General features: G+C 37.3%; 1 long non-coding RNA gene across 1 annotated transcript; it reads left to right on the top strand.

Annotated features, from left to right (window-relative positions):
* Positions 1 to 3,851: 3,851 nt before the first annotated feature.
* Positions 3,852 to 18,058, top strand: LOC120500435. The gene is made up of 4 exons (XR_005627092.1): positions 3,852 to 3,935; positions 10,750 to 10,852; positions 14,618 to 14,701; positions 17,206 to 18,058. It is a non-coding gene; the product is annotated as an uncharacterized LOC120500435 (long non-coding RNA).
* The last annotated feature ends 2,061 nt before the right edge of the window (positions 18,059 to 20,119 follow it).

Below are 20,119 nucleotides of genomic sequence, written 5' to 3'. Positions count from 1 at the left end.
TATTCTTTTTAGCATCTACAGAAAGAGTCTTAAAAAATTTATAGAAAATTTCTAATTTATTTTGATTGATAAGCCACAGTTTTAGACATATACCATATCCTCAAAAATTTCCAAAATAAAAACCTTTCTTGCCACAGCCAGCTAGGTATCACAAAAGGGGAGAGAAGGTCCAGACAGCAGAGACCATCTGTGAAGTCTGCTTTTATCTGTTCACTAGAATTCTTAGAACCTCTTCAAGTTTCCTGAGGACTCTTAAGACCAGAAGCTGATCCAAGACTGACACCTGATCTTTACTGAGCACACTGTGATTCAAGGAATCTACATGTCTAGGATTCCTGCCAGAATCTGTGCTTCTGCACAGTCCCTAAGTCCTCCTCTTGCTGAGGAAGCCAGTCTTAGAGGAATTCTAAAAATAGTAGGAATATAGACTTCTTTTCCTCTAGGCATTGTGATTACATATCTTTACACATTCATTTAGAAGCTATTTGTCAATAAAAAAAAAAAAAATCATGATTTCTTGTTCTCTGTCAAATTTTGAAAAAAAGGTTAAAATAATTTTTATATGCAGTATGTACTTATTTCACATTTAGTAACAGTTAATATATTCTAAATATTATTTACCCATATGGAAAACATACTATACATTATTTATATATGAGTGCATTTGCCTTCAGTTTGAAATCTGCAAATAAATCAGATTAGGATTTACAATGTTGCAAAGAAATTATTATACAGAGGTACTTCAGATAAGGATGCTATATAGTTTTTCTAGTACACTGATACTAGTTGGTGTTTATGAATGAGTTCATACAGAAAAATAATTTCTAAAAATAAAAGGAAAAAAATGTCAAAAATGGTGACAAAGTAGGACAATGTTGCTACCAATTTCATTTATCTTCCAGAATTTTTCTTTGCACAACTGAAATAAGGTTCTTCTCTTCACTGCTTTTATATTTGACTTACAAGACATTGTACTTTACACTGTACTTTACTAAAAAGAAACTCATCTCCTTGCCTTCTTGAAAAAAAATTCTTGCAGACTACTATGTTACTTATTAGCAACCCAAGCATAGTATTTTTATGCCATTGTTGTTTGCTTTACCTCTGATTCCAAAGTTAAATCCAAGATCTTTCTTAATTTGATAATCAGTACATGCAACAGGAGTGGAAGGAATTGTAAAATTTTTGCTTTCCATATACATGTTTTGCAATCACCTCTATTCTTGTCACTTTACATTTAAAGAAAATTCAAACTGGATTAATACATTGTTTGCAATATTTCAACTAAAGGAAAAAATTTACTAAAAAATTTTTCAACATATGTTCTGTGGCTGGCATGAATAGAAAACCATCAGGCCTTTGTTTGGCAGTGTGCATCAGGAAAGAAGGACCAGAACCACAGTGAACAGCAAAAGACCTCAGCATCTCCTTAATGAAAATTTTATATTTGTTTTCTCTTCAGATTTTGTATCTTTTCTGCAACAACAACAACAAAAATCTCTTTGTCTTTTCGTATAGTTTTTTGTATTTGCAGGAAGAACAGAAAATATTCTTAGAAATATTTAATTGCATGAGCATGTCTTCATTTGGACAGGGTGGAAACAAGTCCCATGTAACTATTCCTCATTCAATGCTTGTTCTGTCAGCTCAGGATACACTCTCTGGTCATCCTCTGATACATCCTCTTGTCATCCCATTTTTCTCTCATTTCCTTTTGTACTTAAAGTATATTTTTCTTAAAGGAGAATGGCAGAAGTATGCAGGATTTCAGCTCAGGTTGACTTCTTTCAGCTCTGGAAACATTTTCCCAGAGAACGCTTGGATTAATCTGTCTTTTCCCCATTGCATCACACTAAGAGTCTTACTCATTCTGTTATTGAACATTGCACTCTTTCTTTAGGTCTTTAACAACTTGTGATTTCACAGTTTATAGAATGAATTCCTTTTATTTGTGTTTGTATTCAGGACCTTTCATTTTTTGCTGTTGACTTTACACCATTTCTGTTACTCCAGTCCCAGAAGTCATCCCCTACTCTGTGTTTGTGATGGCTCAGAACCTTGTGCCAGGCTCTTTCTGTCAACAGCACAGATGGGACACTGTGCTTAAACAGTCCCTAAGGAGCTGCTTTTGGAAATTCCCTTGTACTGCCTACTACTCCTTCCTCCTCTTTTAAGTAGTTGTTTTTTTCACCTAACTCAGACATCTAAACCTAAAGATATAATACAGAGTTTTCCATCTGAGCTAAAAAGTGCATTTGTATCCAATGTTATACTGAGTTCTAATGAGGTACAATCTACTTTATTTGCAGAAAAAAAAATTTCAAGGAAAGGTTCTGTATTAAATATGGTCTATTGTACCTTTGGTGAGAACATATTTAATTTTATTCACTCTTCTCTTTTCATCATATGTATTGTGGTATTTCAGAATTTGTATCTTTGGTTATGACTGAAAGGAAATAAAATGATTATCAATAAAACACAGACACTGTATTATCTAGTCCTAGATATATGATTGCCTATCACAAAAGTTTACAAATTATTGGGGTTTCTTCTGCAGCTGAAATAACTTCTGTCTGTGATAGTCTTTTCCCTCAAATTCCAATTTTGTTAAAGATAGTCCAAGACTAGTTAAGGATGAAGTAACTTCCCAAACAGCAAATACTATGGGGTAATCTGTCATCACAGTCTGCTTTTGGCATGCTGTGTGCTGTCACATGCCTTTTGAGTAAGATGAGAGTCCCATGAGCAAAGGCCCTAAGGTGCTTTTTGTTACAACCCAAGCATTAGCCTTCTAAACTGAGCTATAATGCAATGTAGTCAATGATCACTTCAGTGTCTCCTGGGGTTTCAGTGAAAAATAGAATTTGGGTCCTTTTCCTGCTCCACAGAACCCTCCAAACCATAGCCAAGTCTCTCCACCTCCCCACAGCAGTAGCTGTGTTTCAGCAGGGAGCAATGTACAACTCTAGAGAAAAATATAATACTATGCTGAATAAAGGTCACAGCTGATCATAGGGGACCTATGGCTCTACACATGGGATAAATGTCACATAGCATCAGTCAAAACTTACATGGAAAATAATGCATTCCAATTTGTTGAAGTTAAATGTGTGTCTGGTTGTAGAAAATGCCTGGATTCTGGCAGAATTTAACTTCTCATTTTTGGTCTCCATAGGGGAATGTAAAACAGTGATGACTTTTTTTTCCAAAGCTGAAGTTGTGAGATCCTAAATTTCCAGCTGCCCATACTGACACCTTTTCAAGGACTCTATGAGAACAATTTAATCGTTTCTTTCAGCAGAAAACTGACTCCATTAGATTGCAGTGGCCCAGAGGACCAAGGGCAGCTGTTAAAATGCAATCACTGTTGAGCTCATATAAATTGTTATAAAAGTTCTTTCACTGTTTCTCTATTTAAACTTGCTAAAGTACATCCAGTAAATGCATCCAACCTCTCCTTTAGATGCTTGCTCCTACTAGGGTTATGAAAGAGGGTCTCTCTGTAGCAGTCTTTGTGTTAGTCTTTTATCCTTGGTAATGTTCCAACAGCTCTGAAAATGGCAATTATTAATTCACTGTGAAAAAAGCACCACTTCTTTCTTGATATTCTGATTCATTTTATTCCAGTTTCTAACCTGCTGTTTCTGGCAAAAGCCTTTTTGATAAAGTGAAGGCTGAGTCCTTTTGAGGCAGACTTTGACAAAATTAGGTGTCATATGTGACAACTTTCAGTTCATGTTTTTTTAAGCCAGGGGGTAGACCACAAGGACTCCATTTGGTAGCTCAGGTTTACATCGACAGAAGAGTATTTAGCTGCTTGACTCTTCTCTGGAGACCAATCACCACTGGGAGTTTGGCACCTCATACCTCCACTGAGCAGGCCAAGGCACACACAAGCATTGCACTCATCTGACTGAAATCACAAAACACGCCTGGTAAGTGCTTAAGAAGTTCCTGACAAATGCAGTCTCTTACCCCAAACTGAGTTTGTTCCCCTCATCAGGCTCTCCAAGACTGTAGAAACTGCAGTCACAGCCTGACCATATGGATGGGCTGCAAAACTGTAGGATCAGCTGTGAATTTAGGAAACTGCCTAAGGAAAAGGTTTTCTTTGTCAAGACTTATTCTAGGTTAAATTTGAATTAGCTTATATTTCTGTTGCTGGGGAGGTAAGATACTTGGAATTGCCTGGTACTTAGCTGAGGCTAAGAAACAAGGCTAGATGTTTGCTAGAAAGCTGCTGACACAGAGTAACTTGTTTATATACTCAGATTTGCTGTTCTTATCTATTAATTTTGAGTTTGACTGAAATAAACATAAAATTATTTTCACAGGAACTAAAGGGTTACCTTCAAGTAATAGACATTGATGATAAAGATCCATTTCTTAGGCACCAACTTTGACTTGGGAAATCCTAATTGCAGCACTCTCTAACACCTGCAATGATCTTAGGCAGTCATTTTCTCAGATCCTCAGATGTGCACATCACTGATTTTGGGGGTGTAACTAATTGGCTTTCAAGAATCTGACCAGCATGCCTCTATGCCCAGTGCCATCTCTGGGTAACGAGTTGTCAATAAAACCTTATGTTACAGTAGTCCTGCAGGACTGATAAAGTGCTGTGCTGCTCAGGGCACTGTGAATAGCTAAGACAGGTAACCTAGGAAGAGTATTGCTCAACTGAGGAGTATTTAATAGGAAAGTTTCTTTGTAATTTAGAAACCCCCAGAGTGAATCTGAGTGGTAAAAGCAATTCTGAAATATTTCAAGCTTCCTTCCTTTGTATCTTTCAGAATTCAAGTGCCTGTGTTATTTGTATCCTACCTCAATTTTTGATAGAGTGAATTCTGAGACCCTACCTGTTTCATGACTGCCCGACTGTATTAAAATGTGGTGGTGGATTCTGTGTGCCTCTGCTCAGGCTCAGAAAGGTTGTTCCATTGTAGCCTTCCATGCACAGACTATAACATCCTTATGGTATATCACGGTATTTCTGCTTGCTTGCAGGTAAAGGAAGATTTTTATATTTGTGTCCTGAGGTTTACTGATAATCCCAGTGAGGCAAAGGGCATTCCTGTACATAACTTAGTTCAAAAACAATTGCATATCAGTCCTTCTGACACCTGTGGGGATTGAGTTATCAGATCAAAGCTCAGAAGAGATTTCATTCTTTGTGCTTGCTTCACTCAGTCAGAAATAATTTGTAGAACACCTTTAGGGTACCTTAAGTGGAGCACAACTGCATTGATTGGAAAGATATGTATGCTTTTGTGAGCATACTTGTGTAGATTTCAAAGTGCAAGGTATTCAGACCAGGGTTTTCCTGGAGGAATACCAGTGAACTATGTGGGTGTACAAATTCCTGTATACCTGGAGAGACATCTATGGGCTGTGAGCACAGTTAAACCAGAAAAACTCTTAATATTGTAAGTGGAAAACAAAAGGGAAAAAAAAAAGGAATCTAGCATGAAGACTGTTAGTGCTGCATTTAGTGGATAGCCAGGAGGGCACAGAACAGGACAGGGCGTTTCCTTTCCTCTCTGCTGATCTTCATCATTGCTGGCTTAAACAGTGTGAATTCTCAGAAAAGAAAGGGCTGGTACCAGTGTGTGGGACAGTCTGTTTATTTCAGTAATAGAAATCCACAGTCAGGTGAAGAGATTCCAGGATTTCCTCATTTGTTGAAGTGCTGCAGTACACCTAGAAGAGCTGGCAACAAAAGGAAAGAATCTAGCAGACACCACTCTTTTCATCCAGCCATGTGCCCAGCTGCCATGGACTAAAGGGAGCTATTATATCAATTTTATTGAAGGAGGGAAGTCTTCTGCAAAACTCATCAGTTTTTGAGCTTTGGGGGTTGAGAGCGAGAGGTACTATTTAAAGGATGGGGAATCAATTTGTTATTGTGTAGCTATTTTTTACTTATGAAAGGTATGATTTATAATGATAACTATGTACCCAGAGCTTGGAGTGAGTGATTAAAAGACTCTTTAAAAGAACATAATTACATTTGCCCCTTTTCCAATAGAAACCTTGTCCAATACAATAAAATTATGGTTGTGATATGAAAGCATTGTTTATAAAAAATTCTGAGTCACAATGCAGGAAAACTAAAAGAGGAGTCTGAGTAATAGAAAATTTAGAAAATTTATATTTTTCACTCAAGAGGAGTTCCTCAAATATGAGAATGTTTAAATTATTACTCCAGCTTATTTGATTTACATGACATTCGCTTTAGAAATTTCTGATTTCCTTAGCAAATAGAAATTTAATGTAAACAAAGCAGTCAGATCATAGGCAATAATGACTAGAAATAGCATTCTAAATATTTTAATAGTGGCATTCCAGAGGTGTTTACCTTTGTGAAGATAAGCAGAACATATATAGAAAATGAATGAACAACAATCTGCATTCCATCATTAAAATGAACTTTACAGATGACTTGCTCTTGGACTCTGAGACAAGTTCTTTTTTTTTAGAGCACAGTCTGCAGAACCAGAAAATAAAGACAAAACCAGCCTGTTTGCAACCTCTCAGGGACCAAATACCACACAGAAAGTGTTTCATGCTTTTGTATTTATTTTTAAATGCTTAGTTTAGTTATTAGAACACCAGTTCTTCTGGAATATTTCACATCAGCTCTGTGGTTTAAAGTGATACTTAAAATGTCTGTAACTTCATTACACTTACAGAGAATTCATGCCAAAAGCCTTTGGTTGTATATACACTGTGTCTCTTTTATACTGCTGCATGCTAAACTGGATGCAAGACACTTTTGAAGCTTCTGCATTATCATTCTCAGATGCCACTTGCATCCATCCCATCCATATCTGCAACTTTTACACATCTGGGCTGTCGCTCACCAGGGCAAGCTAACCTGATATCCCTTGGCATTAAGGCTACTTTTATGACATTTGCTGAGAATAGAGTCGAACACAGCTATAAAATTTTATCAATAACTGTTTCAAGGACCCAGACCTTGGGAAAGTTCCATCCAGAGGATCTCAGTCTGGTCAATGTTTTTTTCCAGTGTCAGGGAAAGTCAAAGTCAAGAAAAGCAATGTGTGAATGGGGAAGTGAGGATTATCAGACTCTCAGAGCTCCAGCCATATTCTAGGTGAGATGTAAGGCTGAATCCCTCATCAGTGATCAGTAAGACTGAATCCCTCATCAGTGATCACTAGACAAGCATCTACAATGTGCTGGACAGCAGCTGTCAGTGTGGCAGAGATGACAAAATTGTTTGTCCATGTACAGCACCAACCACCATGCCTGAGTGACCCTGGAGCTGACTTGATTGTAATTCTGAAGATTTTCCCCAGGAAAATGGAAAATCCACCCAGTGAACATGATCCAAAAACTGCCTTCACAGTGCAGGTGAAGCTCAGCAACCTCCAGCTATGTCTTTTGGTTGAACCGGGAGGCAGCAGGGAACACCTTGAGACCTTCTTACAAGGAATCTTGTTCCAGGCAGCCAGCCAGCATCCACAGGGAATCTGAATTCAGCTTGAGTTTAACCAATCAGTGTCTTGCATGTCTTGTTAACACTCCCACATACAAACTGGTTTGCTCTTTGGTTTAACGGCTAAAGAATTACATTTAACCGACAGAATCACAAATCCTATATTTTGCCATGCAGAAGAAACAAATTTAGAAAAATCCAGAACAGTGCCTTGTCATCTAGCCAAAGGCAAGGAGAGGTAAAGACAAGGCTTCAGCAACCTTCCGTATTACAGTTCAGCACAAAGCAGCAAAAAATAAAAAAAGTCTTGACATGAAAATATGGAAAAAAATTAGTAGTGTTCTTTGAGACTGTCCTTAAGATTTTCTTTTTCTTTCTTTCTTTCTTTCTTTCTTTCTTTCTTCCTTCCTTCCTTCCTTCCTTCCTTACTTCCTTCCTTCCTTCCTTCCTTCCTTCCTTCCTTCCTTCCTTCCTTCCTTTCTTTTCTCTTTTTTTCTTTCGTCCAATTCAGGAAAGAGAGTATAAATTCTAACTCTTGTTTGTCGGTGACAAAAGACTACAGTACATAAAAATTCCATGTGGAATGCAAAAGAGTCTGTCCTTAGGGAGACATCTGTCTACTCCCCTGCTTGGGCTCACAGCGTGCATACCAGCAGACTGTGCTCCTCAGTGGCTTCGGATTAATACTTTCACTAAAATAACATAATAATGCCTTAGGTATTAATGGGTCACTTTATCCAACTTCAGTAAGTGAAAGAATGAAACTTGTCATGTTTCAAAATAAAACTGAAATTCTTTGAACTGCTGGCAATACTGTAAATAAGTGAAGTTCATAAGGAGTGTGTATCCAAACCCCAAAGACAGGCTCTGAGACACGCCCAATTGCAATTTCAGGTAACAATGCTGTCACAATGGTTCTCTTGCTTTAGCTGTCTGTGTTCTGCCTCTCTTCTGTGAGTTGCTCACAGGTCTGTACCCAGCCTCAGGAAATTTCTGGAGGTTCCCAAAGAGAGTTGTCTTTCCAGTTCTTGTGTTTGTGCTTTTGACCTTCCTTGTTGCTTGCTGTTGCCTTTCTCCGTCTGTGTCTGTGTGTTGGGCTGCATGCACATGCACAGATTTCTTGCACAGTCTGGGGGACATCTGGCAGGTGCTGCCGTGTGGAGGTTTCTTGGAAGGAGTTGCCATGAGTGCACCCGGGTTGCAGCTGGCAATGGACAAGCATTAGCTAACCCCAAGTGTTCAACTTTTTTATGGTTTGCTCTTCCTGGGATGGTGGAAACACAGACTATGCATTAAGAATTCAAACCTCCTCTAACTGACTTCCTCTTTTTTTACCTCATCTTCAGAGACTCAGGAACAGTCCATAACCACTAACAGATAACCACGGGAAAACTGTAAACATAAGTCCTTAAAGCAATGTTGTACCCATTACATAGGGATACAAGTGGGAGAGGGTTTGTAGAGAAGGCAAATGTTTTTTAAAAGATCCATTTGTACTGAGAAGAAACCAAAATACTAAGAGAACACAAGCCTCACTTCTGATACACAATAGAAGGAACAAACTTACATTAAGTACAAGCTGGAAATAACTGCTCTGAGTTTAATTTAATTGTGAGAGTACTTTAATTACTGGACAAATTAATTATAAAAATCTGGATATTATTTGTGGCCAGAATGAGATGGGTCAGAAATAGGGAATTACCCAAGCTGCTACCTCTTGAGAGATTGATACAAAGAAAACTCACTGCTTGTGGAAATCTGAGAGTTTATATCATAGTTGGTCTTTATGTACTTAGATTCTCCTTGACAAATTTTCTGCTGATTTTGTCTAAGTACATTTTCCTCCTGATAGAAAATCATGTGTTTTCTTCACTTAGAATGGTTAAATGGGAAGTGCTTTAAGGAAACAATTGAGTTCTAAATAGAATCTTCTGTGACAATATAGGTGGCTTAAGACAAAGTTAACAATCTTGATAGATCCACACTTTTTCATTTTAATTAATTTTGCATTATGACATAGTATTTCCATGTTCTCACACTGGATCTGAATCAGATTCCCAATGCATTCAGGTCTGAGTTATGAATTAAGGTGAATTATTAAACACAGCATTATTAAAGTAGATCATAGTAAAGTGAGCCCTAGGACAAGGAAACTTGCTATGATTTATGTACCTTCTGGCTGAAGTTACTTTTTCTTTTCCAGATTATCATGTGAAAGTTTTCTCTGACTCCCTTTTTTTTTTCTGTGCAAGCTAAAACTTCACTTTTGCTTTTGAAGATTCTCATCATGGGACCATTTTGTGCTGTAATTTGGCAGAGATTCTTTCTGAGTAGGAGGTTTGGACTTGTTTTCAGGAAAACTGAGATATTTCTTTTTTTTGCTTTTGTTAAATTTTGGTATTTTGCTAACCTTTTTGATGACTACATAGGGACTTTCAAGAATAGCTTTTCTCATGGAAATGGAAAAATTTCTGTTCTCTGGCATACATGGGAATGGGAAGGAAGAAAATTACTCTCTTTGGGAAACAAAAATTGAACAAATGAATTTATAGAACTGTCTGGAATTCATATCCCTGAAAAGTAGTTGATTTTACTTTTATGATCTTCTTCTCAGATACTTCTTATTTTTCTAAACTATGTTCAGTCATTCCTAGAAAAGAATAACATTTCCTAGTCATTAGAAAATATGCTATATCACACCGATTAATTGAAAACTAAATTGGTGATAGTGTACAGAAATTCTGACATAATTTCATTGCTATTTTTAATGCATATACTAACAAATCTCTCCAAAACAAGGAAGTAAAATTATGAAAATATTTAGATGGAGATACCTAATGACTGGATGTTCTTCTCATTGTTGAATCAGAGGTTAGGATTTCCATTTCATTCCTTGACAATGTTATGCTAATGTGGCCTTAGAGATTTCTTGTCTTTCAGTTGGTTCTTTTGAAAAAATGTTTGTTGAGGATGTTAAGAAAAATGTTTTTTAAACTGTGTTATAATATCTCTATTTAAAGTAAAGTATATGGAAGACCAGTACCTGGTACAATAAGTGCATTAAGAGAAAAGTTGCACACTTCAGTTGCACAACAGAATGAAAATATTACAGTTGGTCATGGGGTCAATAAAAGATAACCTTTGCTCATGCACAAATTCCTTGTCCAAGTAATTGCACTCTGCTTAAGCTTCTGTCACTGGGATCATGTGGAAACTCATTCCTCAAAAGCTCAGCAACCTATAGACCTTCTCTAAGATGTTGTGAAGAGTGATTTTTCTTTTGACAGCTTGATTTGCCTCAGATATGAGCAGAGATTATTCTCCTTCACTGCCCAAGACTTGCTAGATGGGATTTCGAATTCAGCTGACAACAATAGACTAACTTTCCAGGTATGCCTCTTATTTCAGAATTAAGAGCATTACTTTTACTTATCATAATAAATACCATCATCTCCAGAAGAGTAGGGTATATAAAACTTTTCCTTTATTCACTTTCCAGATGACTCCTAGACTACTACCACTACTTCTGTCATTCTGTGTGTTCTCTGTACAGTCCTGACTCTTAGGTTCCTGGAGTTCACAAAATACAATTTTAATTAGAATTTTTACATTATTCAAATTAATATAAATTGAAATGTATTCAAATCATCTTCTAAAAATGTTTAAACTATCTGACTTTAATTCTAGAGGAACAGTCAAATATATGAATAGTACAGATTAGAACTGAGGAACTCCACTCTGAGGCACTGGAGCATTAACACCTTGATCTATATTTGAAATACACACCTTAAGCACCCCTAGCTTAAAGTAGATACAATTTTTAATATAATTTGAAGGTTTCCAGAAAAACTGTTGCAGAGAAGCTTTAACGTCAATGTATTTAGAAAATTAATTTAAATCAGGACATCAGGGTTATTCTAACATTTCTGTAGAATGTGTAATGAAATCATTAATGTCCAGATAGATATCTGAGGCAGTGATAACATTGCATTGACTGTATAGTGAGAAACAGAAGATTGGAGTTTTCTTTCATTTACAGTGTTAGAAATTTTCTATATGATGTAGAAGAAATAACGGCAAGATAACTTCAAGGAAAATAAACTGAATAATTTCTAACAGACTAGCACCTAGTCTGTTAGAAAAAATAAAAGTTTTTGATGTTTAATTGAGGCTGAGATATGGAGGCAAAACTGTAATTCTGCAAATCCTAAAATAGTACAAGCTAACTTGAGTACTACATCTGAAAAAATACATTGTAAATGTATCGTTAGTAATGAATTAAATTTAGATGTCATCATGTTCAACCCTTAATGCTAAATATGTAAACTTTTATCTATAATGGAGTGGAGCATTTTTAAAACATCCAGATGACTGAGTTCTAAGATTACCTTTGTGCATTTATGCTTGAATTCATTCTTTATTGGTTATCTAAAGTATGTGCTATTGACTGCTTTCTAAATATGTTCAGAACTTGTTTCAAAGTCTTCGAGTTTAGTCTTGAAAGCTTCAAAGTTTTGTGTAGCACACAGCATTGTGGTCTGGGAGCACTGACTGCTGCCTGGGCATCATTTAGATATCTGCTCTGTCTGGGCACAGCAAAGCTTTCTACAGTCCCATTCCTTCTTTTCTGCTTAATTGTGACAAAATTGTGACAAAACCTGACTTATGACAATAGAGCTACACTGAAAAATCCTAGTGGTACTTAACTATTTCCAGTCATATGACATCTATTTGGAAGGTTTCCCTAAATTTTTTCAACATTATTACTTCTAAAGAAAAAAAAAATATATATATTCACTGAGTTATAGGAGCCCACATGTTTTACAAAATTATCCTTCAAGGCTGTTTGTACATTTTGCACAAAATGTAACTGGCATTTTCAGCAGATACATATTACTGCCTTTTCTCTTTTCTGGAATTACTTCTTCATGTATAGTCATGAAAACAAGTTCTGTTATGGAGCAATGATTTTCCACACTGCAGACTTACAGGATGTGAGAGAGGCTCTTACTTGTGAACTGTGATGTATTTCAGGAATGTTGGCTACCAGCACAGAATGTGTTCACCTTGGAGCTGGAGGTTTTCTGCAGAACACATCAATAAAATGGTCTTTTAACAGCTGCCTGTTCCAGCACCCAGGTGTGCTGTACTTGCATCCTGTTTTGCACATACTGGAATAGTTTCAAGTATCAGGATTCTTTATTGAAATCATGGCAAATCATATTAAGATATAATTTCAGGTAATTATAAATGGAAATAATATTTACAAAGTACCTGCCTGACTAAAGGTCGTGCTGCTGTACAAAATCCATGTTTTCCTATGAGATCAGTCAACTTCTTGAGTTTAATGAACCGTTTGTTGGCAGATTGTAAAGTGATACTGGTTCTGCGGGTCCAAGTAGTTTTCTGCCAAGGATATAATTTCAGTTTCATATTACAAGTGCTAAAATTCTTAACTAAAATGTTATTTGGGAATGCCAGACTACTCAATTTTGCTGCATTCCACTTGAAACACATCTACTGTGCATACTTTATTTGCACCAGAGTGCAACAGCTCTCTCTGCTCCATCTTTTGCAGCTGGCCAGCCCTGTCTGAGATCAGTGGCTCAGGATGTGTCTGAAGGACAACGTCCTGTGGTTGGGTCAGGGCAACCCACAGTATCAGCACAGGCTGGGGCTGAACAAGTCCAGAGCAGCCCTGCCCAGAAGGACTTGGGGGTGCTGGTGGGTGAGAGGCTGGACATGACCCAGCCATGGGCACTCCCAGCCCAGAGAGCCAAACGTGTCCTGGGCTGCATCCAGAGCAGCGTGGGCAGCAGGGCCAGGGAGGGGATTCTGCCCCTCTGCTCTGCTCTGCTGAGACCCCACTGCAGGGCTGCATAAGCTCTGGGGTGCCAGCACAGGAAGGACATGGAGCTGCTGGAGTGACTCCAGAGGATGGCCATGAAGATGATCAGAGGGCTGGAACACCTCTTCTAAAAGGAAAGGCTGAGAGAATTGGAGTCACTTATCTTGAAGAAGAGAAGGCTTCAGGAACACCTTATGGTGGCCTTTCGGTATTAAAGGACACCTATAAGAAAGATGGGGACAGACTTTTTAGCTGGGCCTGTTGGTTTAGGAGAAGGAATTATGGTTTTAAACTAAAAGACAGTATATTCAGACTAGATAAAAGGAAGAAATTTTTACCATGAGGGTGTTAAAATACTGGAACATATTTCCCAGAGAGGTGGTGGATTCATCCCTGGAATCATTCAAGGTCAGGTTGGATGGGTCTCTAAGCAACTTGATCCAAATGAAGGTGTCCTTGTTCATTGCAGGGGAGTTGGACTAGACAGCCTTTAAAGGTCGTTTCCAACCCAAACTATACTGATTTTCTGAATCTATGATTATATGAAATGTATCTGCTTGGCCAATAACAAATTGAGCTGGAAAACTTTATGAATCAGTATTTCATTTTGGACAACTGTTAAAATATTATTTTAGTGAGCTTAGTGTTCTGAAGAAGTATTGCTTGAACTGAAAACTGTTGTTCATGCTTAAACTTGAAGCAGATTGTATTCCTGCAATACTGTGCCCTTGAGTTTAGCATCACAAGATAAAAAAAACAAACAGCAACTTTGGACCACTATGCCTCTCTTTGAGATCGTGAGTCATTGGCAGCCTAATTTTGTTTAGGAAAGGAAAAATGAAGCTTCTTGATGTGGTTTCTATTTTTTCTAGTGAAATAGAGAGTCAAGTAAGGGGAAAGATTGAAAATTTTCCAGTAAGATAGGGTCTAACTAACCATCAGTCCATAACTAAGACATGAAAGCAATGCCAGAGAATGGTAGCTCTGAAGTGCATATGATTTGCAAACATTGTCCTAGGATTCATGACCACAAATTCCTCAGTGACAAGCATGACCAGACATCACAAGTGCAAGCATGTTCACCAGGCAGAGAGTGACACCTCCCTGCTCAGCACAAGCATCGGGACCAGAGGAAGTGAGTCACCACTCACTTTCCAAGGATCACTGAAACACAAGGGCCAGCAACGAGGCTGACAGCTGCAGCTATTAATGTCAAGGGCCCAGAAAAATCTGTTTCCCAGGATGGCACACTGCTTGTGTTCTTTCTGCTTCTGATGACTCACATCTTTGTCTTCTGATCCTTACAGATTATTTGATAGTGCCTAGGCACAAAGCAGCTGGAAAAGTGAAGATCTCCTAGATTTGAAGTTGGTGATACTCACAGTTGTTTGGTAAGGAAAACAAAGTTAGCCAAAGATACGCCTAGTCACAGTCACAGAAGAAAATCCCATCCTGTGTCAAAACCACAACATACCAAAGACTAAACAACCCTCCTGACAGTCTCCTTGATACACAGTATTGTGTGAAATATTGGACTGCAGTACCAGGCAATCTTGATCCTTCTGTATTTTGTTTCCTGCCAAGTAAGAATGAATGAATGAGTTTGAGCTTTTTCTGTCTTAAGTAAATTGTTCAAAAATATTTAGATTTAGTCCTGCTGAAATTTTTATTTTTACCTTTTCATTTTAACTTGTAGATTTATAATTTGAATGGAAGAAATTATAAATATAAGATGTTTGGTCCTGAATAAATGAACGTTTTACACTGAAAATAGTAGATTTTTCCCTTCTTGGATTTAATTATTACACCAATCTCCTGTAATAAGTGAACAAATTGATCCAGCTCACAGAACAGTGGGATATACTGGCAGTGTTTCCATTCAGTGTTAGCATAAAATGCTCACATTAGTTATGGAGACAGCCCAAAGCAGAGCTGGTGAGACAGAATGGAGAGAACCATGAGAGTGACTGCCAGCCACATCTTTAAGAAATTTCTATTGAATTGTTGTGATCAGAGGTTTGTTTTTTTTCTACAGATGACTTCTTTCAACTTTATCTAACATTAGGTGAATACTTTAGAAATGAAGCCTCCTGAAATACAAACCCCAAACCAAAACAATCAACCACACAAAAGAAGCCAACCAACCAACCAAAAACCATAAAAACCCCCCATGTGGTTTAAAACCCTTATATTTGTAAAGAGTATGGAATGGCTATAACTGATACAACAGTACTTTCCTAAGCTGGTCACAAGCTGCAGTTCTCAGTACATGTGCCAATGGATATTTTTTAATCTATTTAGCTGTGACCTAATAGTCCCATAACTTTGTTATCCTTACTAGACTTTTTAAACAGCATTCCCAAATGCATTATTTAGACAGTGGCTCTCATGTGGGCTAAACAATCCTGAGATAGGAACAGGACCTATATCTAGTCCTTGTTCTCATGATGAAAAGTGGCAAGTTAAAAAATGTACATCTTATAATTATTTTACAATAAACTATACTAGACTAAAATGAAGACTATTATCTCCTTAAAGGAGAGTTGTTTTTATGGATTTCAGAAAAGAATAGTAACTCCATCTAATAATTTCATGCAGAGTACAGTCTGTGTGACATCCTTTTTTGGGGGAAAATAATCCCATCACAAACCAACACCAAGAAATCCAAAGAAACTAGAAAAAATAAAGTATTTTAAAGTGTTGTATTTAATATAGACATAATTTTTATCTTATTTAAAACCATTTTATTGACTTGCATTGATTAGATAGAGGAAAATTTGATGAGTTTGTTTTCTTAACTTGCTTAGATGGGTAAGTGAATGAATGAACCAGTAGCATGGCTGCTTACTTTCTCTAACTGCCTTCCATAATGGGCTAAAGTGGGCTTGCTTTTGGCTGAGGGAAATATTTGCACAAAGAATTAGTGGTCAGCCACTGTATGCAATACCAGGAGTCAGCCATCTGGATTTTACATCAGGTGCCCAAAGAAAGAAGAGAAAAATTCTTTGTCCTACATAAATCTCCGGAGCAAGTTTCATCCGGATCCTCAGTCGGATGTTGCTTTGGATGCCACAGAAACCTTACCTTCAGTTGTTTGTTAGTGTTCCCTGCTTCTGGATTTGCAATGATCCTGACATTCTGTTCTTATGGTTAGGGTGTTTGTTTTCTCTTCATTTGTCAAAGTAATAATGTCAGGAAATTCTAACCTTCAGTGACCTACAGACATCTTTAAATCTTTCTTGTCAAGCCATACGCAATCTCGGAGAACAAAGAACCCTCTCTTCAGTCCCATGCCCTTGCCAAAATATTTCTATGTTTTCTGGGAGGGACCAGCAAGATATTCAAGGAGAAACTGCCAGGTGAGACAAGCTGTCACTAAACACAGATCTCACTGATTCAATCAGAAGGGAGGATTTCTTTTATGTCACGTAGAATTGCTGCTTTCAAATCAAAAGTTTTATCATCATCTGGAGCTATTGTCCAAGAAGCATCCACTGAGAGATTAAGCACTGAATAGGGACAGTCCACCAAATCAATTAATGCTGCTGGACTCTCTGGCCATCATTCCACAGGCACTGATGGGCCTCATGGTAAAATAAAATTCAAGCACTATAACAGAGTGTCCCTACTAGGTTAACAACACAAAAGTATTTTTTCAAATAATATTACCAGAAATAGCTGAGTTGTTATTTTTATCTTTTTTAAAATACCTCTAAAAATATGCTAAAACCATATGACTTGCAGACATGAACCTTAAAGACTAATTGCTGTGTTTTTCCAAATGCAGTTTATCGAAATTACCAGCATAACTTGGGAACACACAGAGTGCCTATTCCTTGGGCAGATGTGCACTCTTTTTACAAAATTACTAATTTATTTCTCTTTTCCTTTTCAGAGATAAAATGCAACATAAGGCAGACAAACAGTGATGAGGAGCCAAATTTTTTGGAACACTTTGCGTTGCTGAAGCAGAGAACAGACAATGCTATGGAGTTTGCACATCTGTCTGCAAATCTAATTTCACACCTTAAGATCAAGCTGTACCTCAACATTTTACGTCCATATATATATATATATATGTTTATGTATTTATTATTACTCTTTTGATTTCCAAACTGATAATCTCCCTGGAATGTTAATTGATGACATTCTTGTTACCCTGCATTCTTGCAGCCCTAAGACGATCTAAAAATTTAATTGTCTCTGCACTGCTCTCATGTATAACCGCCACAGAATAGAAGAGATATGACTGTGCTTTCTAAGCCCTATAGCAAAAATATCAGAACTTAGAATAATCACAAGCAGAAAGTTAATAATTTCTGTTCTTGTGCACAGCTTGAAACCTGGCTGCTTTTCTGGAGCAGGTAAATAGCTATAAAAGAATCAAGAAAAAAGCATCATTTTTCAAGGACTCAGGTTAAAGTGGGGTCTTTTGCATTAAAATAATAATTTTCATATTATGCATCTAACATTTCTTTGGCACAGTGCCAGTGCATAATGTCTCCCTTGAAAAGGCCATCAGTCTGAATATCTATTAGAAATTTCTTTCCTGAATTATTTACACAACTGAACAATTTGTTTTCTTTTGTTTAGATGGGTACCTTGAGTACATGGGTGCATTTTCAGTGTTTATAAATGTAGTTCAGGGCTGGCACAACTGAGTTTTCCACAACTAATTACTTCATGGTGCAGTAAGAAACATGTGGTTTATTTAATGAATGTACTCTGTAAATTAATTCCAAAATTGAAAATGCAATTGGTCTTTAGAAAGGCATCATGTACTGTCTATTGAAATAAGACAAAATGGTTTTCATGCCAGCTTTGTATTGTAAATTTCTTACATCTCAGTTAACTGAGATTTCTTTATCATTCTGTTTCCATCTCTGAATTGCAGGGCAATCCAGTTTTCACACATGAAGAACAGAATTACATTAATTTAATCATCCAGTTCTATACATATGAAATATCATTTGATCCCTTTTGCAATGGTGCTTCCAATAGTTCCCAGCAGCAGGTAGTCAGTGAAAGATAAGAAATAGCAAGGTTCTATAGCATGTTGCTTTACATGGTGATTTCTCAGAAAGATCAAACATGCCAGATGTTGAACTAATATACATTGAACGATTTCTTTTTTGAGAGCACTTAAAAGAACAGGCTGCAGAAATAATTTACATTTCCTGTAATCTAATTTGCAATGTATAAAGTAATGCTAGAAGCTCACTTTGAGCTGAACACCCAGAAGCAAGACTTTATTGCAGTATGTTTTCAGGTCAACCGAGGATGAAAGAATAAGGAAAGCATGCTCCTAGAAATAATGTTCAGTACTGGGCAGGTCCCATCTTGTAGCTTTCTTACCTCAACCTAACTTAGAAGCAGTTGAGGCAAGGGACACAGCAGAGGATTGCCTGTTTTTTTCCTTATAATTACAGCAGTGTGGTTTGCTACTCTGTGACAGGAATATACTGCCCTTTCCGACTTTCTCCTGAGCTCAGACATTTTGTGGAAGGCTGATTCCTTTGCCATGAGCACTGAGCTGTGAAAACATGACAACAAAACATATGACATGTTGATTTTGGAACTTACTGTGTATGATAATCACATATCTTGTTCTACTTGCATTATCTTGTTCCATACTCATGTTAGTGAAGTAGACAATGTTAGTTACTGTAGGTAACTGCAGTGAAGCTTTGGAATTACTGATGCCTAACTACATAAATTTTCTCAGGTATGCATTTCCCTGAACCCTGTCACTATGGGCCTCATGTAGGTGTTGACTCTATGGTTGCTTGACAATAAGCATGATTTAAAATCATAGGCAGAGAAACACACATTTATTGGGTGAGAATACATGGAATTTTTTCATCATGACATGCCTGTTTTAGAAAAACTGCAGCAGGAGTTGAAGAGTTTGCTTTCTGTTTGTTTGTGGCTCCCATTCCATTGTATGCTCACAATGAACAAATCCCTCGTTCTGTGAAAACACTAACGCATCCTTCTCCTCCCAAATCCACCAAATCCAACATAATCCTGAAGAAATTGAAAAAAAAGTTAAGGTCACAGAGATGGGAATTTCAAGCTGCTGAAAATTAAAGTCTAAAATACTACCAAAAATTTCCCCAGTATTTCCAAATACTTAAAAAGAAATATTTGTCCATGAGAACTCAGAGCATGTCCTTTTTTCCTTCTAAGGTCCCCTCTAAGTTAGGTACAGACAACATAGAGAGGGAAATGCATGTTGCAGAAGCTGAAGCAAGCAGAGGCTGGAAAAGTTTTAGCAGCAAATTGATGCCTGGGTAGTAGCTGTCCAAGAAGGAAGTTTGGACCTATGAATTACTGGATGAAATGTAAAAAAGGAAAGATGTTGGTCTGGAACCTAGAATTGACCAGATAAACACACCTGGGATGCTGGGATGAGGGTAAGGTCAGTCAGGGAAGGAAGAGAAACAAAGAGACAGGAGAAGAAATTGAAGACATGAAATGCCAAAAAAAAAAAAAAAAAAAAAAAAAAAAAAAAAAAAAAAAAAAAGAGGAAAGGAAGTTGGAGAAAAAGAGGACAAAACAACTGAAAGTCAGATTTGAGTTCTGGGGGAAGATGTGTCATTCTGTGTGCCTGGTGTTGTGACACCTGCTCCCAGCTCCCACAGGCTCCCCATTTTCCCATTTTACAGACCTTGGAGTAAAGATGGGGATCTAGCTTAGATTTTTTTCTCTGAAGCCACATGCCTAATTTAAACCCTTTTAGTGTCAGCAGGAATACCTAAGTCTCATCTGAGCCTTAGTGCTTACATATAAACATTACTCAGCAATCT

This window comes from Passer montanus, unplaced genomic scaffold, assembly GCF_014805655.1.
Source record: "Passer montanus isolate IOZ18808 unplaced genomic scaffold, ASM1480565v1 scaffold18, whole genome shotgun sequence".
Taxonomy (NCBI): domain Eukaryota; kingdom Metazoa; phylum Chordata; class Aves; order Passeriformes; family Passeridae; genus Passer; species Passer montanus.
This window is presented reverse-complemented; position numbering and strand designations above follow the sequence as displayed.